This window comes from Crocuta crocuta, unplaced genomic scaffold (genome assembly GCF_008692635.1).
Source record: "Crocuta crocuta isolate KB4526 unplaced genomic scaffold, BGI_CrCroc_1.0 scaffold139, whole genome shotgun sequence".
Lineage (NCBI taxonomy): Eukaryota > Metazoa > Chordata > Mammalia > Carnivora > Hyaenidae > Crocuta > Crocuta crocuta.
The window spans coordinates 7263264-7270775 of NW_027533258.1; the positions used below are offsets into that span (position 1 = coordinate 7263264).

At 51.4% G+C, this 7512-nt stretch overlaps 1 long non-coding RNA gene across 2 annotated transcripts; it reads right to left on the reverse strand.

The window, feature by feature from the left end:
* Positions 1–2061: 2061 nt before the first annotated feature.
* On the reverse strand, positions 2062–6736 carry LOC144217324 (uncharacterized). 2 transcript variants are annotated; one of them, XR_013330875.1, is made up of 4 exons: positions 6535–6736; positions 4789–4911; positions 3296–3394; positions 2062–2153 (listed from the first exon to the last, which is right to left on the reverse strand). It is a non-coding gene; the product is annotated as an uncharacterized LOC144217324 (long non-coding RNA). The 2 variants fall into 2 exon arrangements; XR_013330874.1 differs by lacking the exon at positions 3296–3394.
* Positions 6737–7512: the final 776 nt, after the last annotated feature.

The window sequence follows — 7512 nt, forward strand, 5'->3', positions numbered from 1 at the left end:
CATGATCTCATGGTTCGTGGGTTCGGGCCCCGCGTCGGGCTCTGTGCTGACTGCCAGCTCAGAGCCTGGAGCCTGTTTCAGTCTGTGACTCCCTCTCTCTCTGACCCTCCCCTGCTCACGCTGTCTCTCTCTCTCTCTCTCCTAGAAATAAATAAAATAAAATAAAATAAAAAAAAGAAATCTCCAGTCCAGAGCCTCACCCCACGTTCCAGATTTGAATACACAACTGCACAGTCAACACCTCCACTTTCATGCCTATTTGGCTTCTGAGACGTAAAATATCCACCGCACATTCCTTATTCTCCCTCCACTTTTGCAGATCCTTCTGCAACATCATACATGGCAACATCGTCACCCATTTGCTCAGTTCACGTGCCTTGGATTATCTTTCGCTCATTCCTTTCCCTCCCACTCTCACCCCATTCAATAGGAAGTCCTGACGACCTCCTTCCAAAATAGATTCTGAGCCTGGCCACCCCCACACGCCACGCCACTGACGTCTTAGTCCTGCCGTATGAGCACCCGGCACAGGCCGGTGATCTCCTCAGTGTCCCTAGTGTGGTCCCTCTTCTCCCCACAGTCGGCCCTTCACGCACAGAAGCCAGAGCGGTCCTCTGAAAGCATTAGCCAACCACGTTACCCTCGTCCCCAGTCCAGTCCCGCTGTCTTCCCTTGACCCAGAGTCCTCACCGTGGCCCCCAAACCCCACGGGGGCTCAGCGTTGGCTACTCGTCTCAACTTGTGTCACTCCTGCTCATGACACAGGGCCACACTGGCCTCCTTGTCGTTCCTTGGCACTTGCTGATTCCTTTCCGGGCCGGCTGGCTCCCTAAATGTTTGCATGGCCCTCCTCCATCGCTTCGGGTCTCTGAACAAATTTCATTTCCTCAAAGAGGTTTTCAATCTGACTCCCCCTCATAAATAGGCACCCGGTCCCATCAGACACAAGCGTTTTATTCCCACTTTATTTGTCATCCCAGCTCTTATCATTTGCTGACTGGATGGTATATAATTATTTGGCTATTTATTTCCTCCTGATCCTGCCTCGGGACAATGCAGACATTGTCTTTGCTGTTTACGTCTCTATTCTCCAGCGTCTAGAACAGCGTGTGGCCCCTGAAGATTTTATATTATCCTTTTAAAAATAATTTCTTCTAGGGGTGCTTGGGTGGCTCGGTTGGTTAAGCGCCAACTTCAGCTCAGGTCATGATCTCACAGTTTGTGAGTTCAAGCTCCATATCAGGCTCTGTGCTGACAGCTCAGAGCCTGGAGCCTGCTTCGGATTCAGTGTCTCCCTCTCTCTCTGCCCCTCCCCCACTCACACTCTGTCTCTCTAAAAAATAAACATTAAAAAAATTTAAAAAATAGTAATTTCTTCTACGAGACATTAGCTCTTGTGACATATTAATAAAACACTTCCAGAGGCGCCCAGGTAGCACAGTTGGTTAAGCGTCCGAATCTTGATCTCAGATCAGGTCATGATTTCATGGTTCATGAGTTCTAGCCCCATATCAGGCTCTCGGCTGACTGTGTGGAGCCTGCCTGGGATTCTTTCTCCCTCACTCTCTCTCTCTCTGTCCCCGCTCTGCTCACGCATGCTCTCTCTCAAAATAAGCATTAAAAAAATAATAAGACGTCCCCCTCCTTATGTAATGGAGGGCTTTGGCTTTCGGAGTTCATATGCAGTAACAATCAAGTAAAATGTCTGTAGAAGTCCAGTATCCTGACGTTCTCTGTTAACACTTAGGAAATTTCCCTGAGCACATTATGAGGTCTTGCCTTCCCGCTGGAAGTCATCAACAGAGCAGCCCCAGTTTCCAAGCCTCTCTCTTGATCTGATCTAGGGCACAGCAGCTGTGACCTGCCGTGGGAGATGGGAGAAATCCCAGGAGCATTCCTAAATCGGGAGAGCGGCTTCATTATGATGCATCCCCAGCAAATCCTAAGCATGACTTATGAGACTCCTTTTAGGATGATTAAAAGAAAGAAAGAAACTAATGAGAAGATCACACACTTCATTTGTAGCAAACATCTCAGGCAGTTTTCTTCCATGATGTTTATAAAGGGAGCCCAGGGGAGTGAAACGGGCCTCTGCGTCCTGATACTCCAAGGGGCCATATATCTTAAAGGCGACCGCGGGGTGTCCAGTCAAGCTGAAATAGAGAAACAAATGATCTGGGCTGGTTGGCTGTGTGTGTGTGTGTGTGTGTGTGTGTGTGTGTGTGTGTGTGTGTACAGGTGCGTATTGTGTGCACGTGTGCAAGGCAGGTGGACAGCAGATGTTACAGAATAATGAGAATAAAGGTAGGCAGCGCCTGGGGGGTACAATCTATGAGAATGTTCCATTGTAAACAACCACTGAAGGGTTTGAAGCCAGGCTCTGATTCAAAGAGACTTGCATTTGGGGGTGATCTCTGCAGGTGCCGCCCGGAGAAGGGGGTAGAGTAGGACGCCAGAGACATCAAGACCGGTGATGAGGCCACGGTAGTAATTCAGGGGAGAAAGAAGGGTGATGATATGGACAGAGAGGGGCCAAGGAAGGTGGTAGAAACCACGTTGTGTCCTGGGATCTGAAGGTGCAAAATGACATCTTTATTTATTTATTTATTTTTATTTTTTAATTTTTTAAAATGTTTTATGTGTTTCTGAGAGAGAGAGAGAGAGAGAGAGAGAGAGAGAGATGCAGCGTGAGCAGAGGAGGGTCAGAGAGAGAGGGAGACACAGAATCCGAAGCAGGTTCCAGGCTCTGAGCTGTCAGCACAGAGCCCGACGTGGGGCTCGATCACATGAACCACAAGATCATGACCTGAGCCCAAGTCAGAGGCTTAACCGACTGAGCCACCCAGGTGCCCCCAAAACGACATCTTGAAAGGAGTCTAGTCTCCTCAGAGTGGCACACCGTTCTCCCTTGGACAGACCGACAGAGACGCGGAATCACAGCCCAATTATTTCTGCAAACCTGAGGCCTTTCCCATAGGGCCAAGATCCCTTTTCTGCAGATAAAATGAGCCTCTTTCCCTGTGTTTTCTGCTCATGTGGACAGGGCTCTATGAGAGACGTGACCTGTAAAGAATGCCTTCAGTGCGAGATGTCACATCAAGCTTTTTAACCCTACTCAGTGTGAACCTTGCTCTCCCCAACTTTCCTCAACCGTAATGATGAGGGCAGTCCACCGGGGCTGGACGCCTTCCAGGAGACACCCCTCCCAACAGAGTAGTGGCCCATCCTGGAAAGGACAAAAAGAAAAGCTAGGCACAGACGGGTCACACGCGATGGCAGACGCTTGGCCACCTACCATCACAAGCCCGTTCTTCTGCAGGGTCAGACCGTGGACCTCGCCTGGTCCTCCTTCCGAGCCGTGACTTCCTGCCCACTAGTCTTTGCCGGCATGTGCCTGCGGGAATAGATTGTCCCCAACCCACACACTGGAGCTGCTGAGTTTGTTGCCTTTTCCAAAGCAGGGCTCTTACCAGATAGCAGCCCTATGTGGTTACGCTCCATCTGCTAATGCCTCTCCTCCATACTCTGTCTCTGCTTGGCTCTAGATCTGGTATCACCCCCCAGGCTGTCCTTCTAGATGGTTTCTGATTGGGTTCCGCCAATGGGAAGTATTGGCCGGAGACTGGATGGTGGAGGGAGGTCAGGAGAGGCAGCCTTCTCTTCCTGTCGGCCTGGATGCTTGGTCTTCGACTTCCCTCCTTGACCATAGTCCCCCACTAGGTGCCCCTCCTCCACAGCTCCACCAACATTGCTCCACTTTAAGTTGCTTCAGCCCCCTGGGGGTGACCACAGCTTCTTTCCGGTGCTGGACTCTGGGTAATTAATTCCTCCTCCCTCGTCTACACCCTGCGCCCAGCCCTCCTCTCTGTCAGCGGTTCGCTCACACGTCTCTGCATTCGAACCATCTGCAATGAATCTGGTTTGCTGCCGAGACTGTGACATTAGCATAGTTCTGGTAAACTGTGCCTGCCGTCTGCATTAGTTCATGGAGCTTCCTGTCATGGCGGACATCAACAGCTTGGACGCCAAGGGGTAGCCCTCTCGTTCATGTTACGACCATGGGCACTCAACTACAAGAGTTTGTTCTTGGGTGGCTGGGGACTCGGTTAAAGCTTCCGACTTCTGCTCAGGTCATGATCTCACGGTTCGTGGGTTCAAGCCCCAAATCAGGCTCTGCATTGACAGTGTGGAGCCTGCTTGGGATTCTCTCTCTCTTCCTCTCTCTCTCTGCCCTTCCCCTGCTTGCGTGCACTCTCTTGTTCTCTCTCTCTCTCAAAATAAATAATTTAAAAAAAGAGTGTTCTTAGCCCTTAACACACACACACACACACACACACACACACACACACGTGCATTTTGGGATTTCACAACACGTTTGCCCCTTTGCTGTGGCTGAAAAGGGCTGGCCTTAAGGAAGTCTTCCTAACTCCCCTTTCGAATCTGAATGGGATCGTCCAGGACATCTGAGGTCATATCTTTATTTTCCTCTACCACGTGTCCAAAGGTCTCACATCCAAGGGGGGAGATTTGGGTGTGTGCAAGTGTGGGGATTTAATTCAAGACAACGTGAGGTTGCGCCTGATTCTGAACCATTCAGGACAGGATCACAGAGTGGATTTTACAGAGCTGAAATCTCGAACAAGGATTTTAAGACAGTTTGCCATGCCGTGAGTGATGTGACCCCCCCTCCCGCCCCTACATCATCCTCAGTAGTGTTGTTCTTGCCAGTAGGGCTTTTGAGAGAAGGACTCACTCTAAAGCTATGGAAAGACGTGTGAAAATTCTTACCTTGCTCAACGTGGTGAGGACAGACACAGCATTCAAGGTCGAAAAAACTTGGAAACAGTGGAGGGTACGTCCCGGAGAATTAGCACAAATTGTGGGGTGTGCTCGAGTCTCACGGCTGTGGAACTGACAGAGGTAGAAACAAATTATACGAGAGTATCTCATCCGACCCCAGAGATCTTCCTGGGTCAGTGAGCGGCACCGCAGCATTGAGTAAGTTCTACAAGCCAAACATGCGAATACCACCTGCTCAGGGGCATAACGCTGTAGCTCTGGATACTTAGATGGGTGCGTGCCTGTGTGTTTAGATTCACCGTGTGAAATATTTACTGAATGAATGAATCGCTTATTCACTCTCTCTCTGCCTGACCTTCTTCCAAGCAATACTGTGTTCTAACTTCATTGAGTCTCCTACACCGGTCTTCTTCCACCCTACCATTAAGTCACCCATCACCTCCCATCTAGTCTCCCTGACTGCAGGGATTTCTTCTCATCCATCTTCCTAAAATGCAAATTTGATCAAGTCTCTGTCTTGCTTGAAACTCGTCCGTGGCTCCAAATTGTCCTCAGATGCCCTAAAATTGTGTACAAGAAGCGTATTCCTGATTTGAAATCTCCTTAACCCTTTAAACTGCTCTCTTACTACTCTTGACCTCACACAGTGTGTTCCAGCAACATAATGAACATTGTCAATCACACCAGGTGTTTTCTTACCCCTGGCTCTCAGCTATTCCCTATTTCCCTTAGTCCAGGGGACACAGACATTCTATGTTTCCTCTTGGCTTGGGTCTTGACCAGGCTTTTCGCCCTCCGTCCATCCCCTATTAACTCCTACCTACCTATAGGTCTCAGCTAGATGCTCCTTTCTCTGTGAAATACTTCGTGCGTGGCTCCCCTAAAGTGCAGCGTAGCGTTGGTCTTTTGTGTCTCTTTTGTGCCCTACGTTTATTTCAGCAGAGCGTTTGTTACCTTGTATTTGTTCCGTTACTTGCCCGTTTCCTTTACGGACTGATAACAGACAAGCTCTGTGAAGGTTTGCTCTCTCTTTGCATCAGTCTTGGTTTAGCCCCAAGGACAGACCAATTCCGGGGGGTTTCATACAAGAAATTGGGGGAACAGGTGCTGGAGAGCTGACATGGCAGAGGAGGAACAGTGAGGTGGGACAGGAAGCAGCCACCCCCCACCCCGGGCTTGGGGAAAGTAAGAGGCTGCGGGTCCTGGATCCCCAAGGCTTTCAGGACTGCAGGGGGGGGCGGGGGTGGGGGGCGGTCTGGAAGGAGAGGATGCTGCCTGACTGGTAGGTGCTGGTGTGCGGCAGCTCAAGCGAGGGGCCCCAGAACTGGGGCCCACTGACTGGCCGAAACCATTCCCTCCTGGGTGCGGGGACTGACGGAGCTGGTTTGGGGAGCGTGGGGAGAAAGCCAGAAACTGGAATTAGCGACCACGGGCAGAGTAAAGAGCCCCCTGTAGCAAGGCTGAGCAGGACAGCCGAGAACAGGAAGAATCTGGTTTCCTCTCCTCCGATCAGCCTCCCTCCCTCGAGCGCAGGCTGCTGGGCAGACCCTCGCGGGGCACCCACTGACCCAACAGGACCCTAGACCTAGAATCACAGGGGACGGCTCAAAGCTGACCCACGACAGCTTGAGACAGCAGAGAGTCTAGACCACTGATTGGGGGCGAATGGACGGCTGAGTTCTGCTCCCGAAAGTGACCCAAATGAAGCCCCAAACAAAGAGAAGACTCCGCAACTTTTCTCGGGGCAGAGGCAGGGGAATTGGTACCAGCCACGCAGGTGACAACGGTCTGCTACCAATAACCGTAGTGTGGTCGCCTCCGGAGGAAGCGCAGGTCCCGCCAAACCCAAGAAAGGCGCCGGGAGTCAGCCGGTGACCCCCTGCCTGAGGAGCCTGCGGATTTTGGCAGGTCCGACTGAGAGCCCGGAACGGGGCCACCTGCCGCACCACCGGAGGGAAGTCGGTTGCAGACCACGCACGCGGTGACCAAGTGTGTTTCAACCGCGGTGGGAACGCAGACCACGTGGCGCCGTGTTAACACGCAGATTCTGATTCAGTAAGTTGCCGCCGGGGCCTGAGACTCTGCATTTCCAGCTAATTCTACCCGGTCTGCAGACACAGCTGCAGGAAGACATTGGTGACGGCAGCCCGGCCATGCATCCCTAAACTCTGCAAGCCGTGTAGACAAGAGACTCCAATGCCCTCAACTCACCAGCGTTCTCCAACACACCCGGCTCTCCTATTAGCGTCCTCTGGGCACTAACCCACCGTCACATTTCTACCCAATGACCTATGGCCAGTCTGTTCAAGTCCTAGTGGCTCCAAAGGGCTCCCGGATTGCCTGGGCCAATTAACGACTCCTTTTATTTGACCCTCGTCTTATGGAAGGACCCCCATTCCACATCTTAAGCTGCCAGTGCGCGCACGTGTCCTAGTTTCCATAGGAAGGGAAGATCTCAGGGTAGGGATCCTGGTCTCTTCCACGCTGTTTACTCATAGTACCAGACACGGAGCTGCCCAAACATTTGATGCTTGACAGCTTTCGTTGGATTAAGTTCATTGAGAAATGCACGATGCATCAGCCGTAGAACCGTGTGGGAGCGGGAGAAAGGCTTTCTCAGGCAATACCTTTCTTTGCTGCTGCTTCATCTTTCGCTGTCGGCGGGGAGTCTCTTAGGGAAGCGGGCTAAGGGAGGTGGTGAAATTAAAGCCA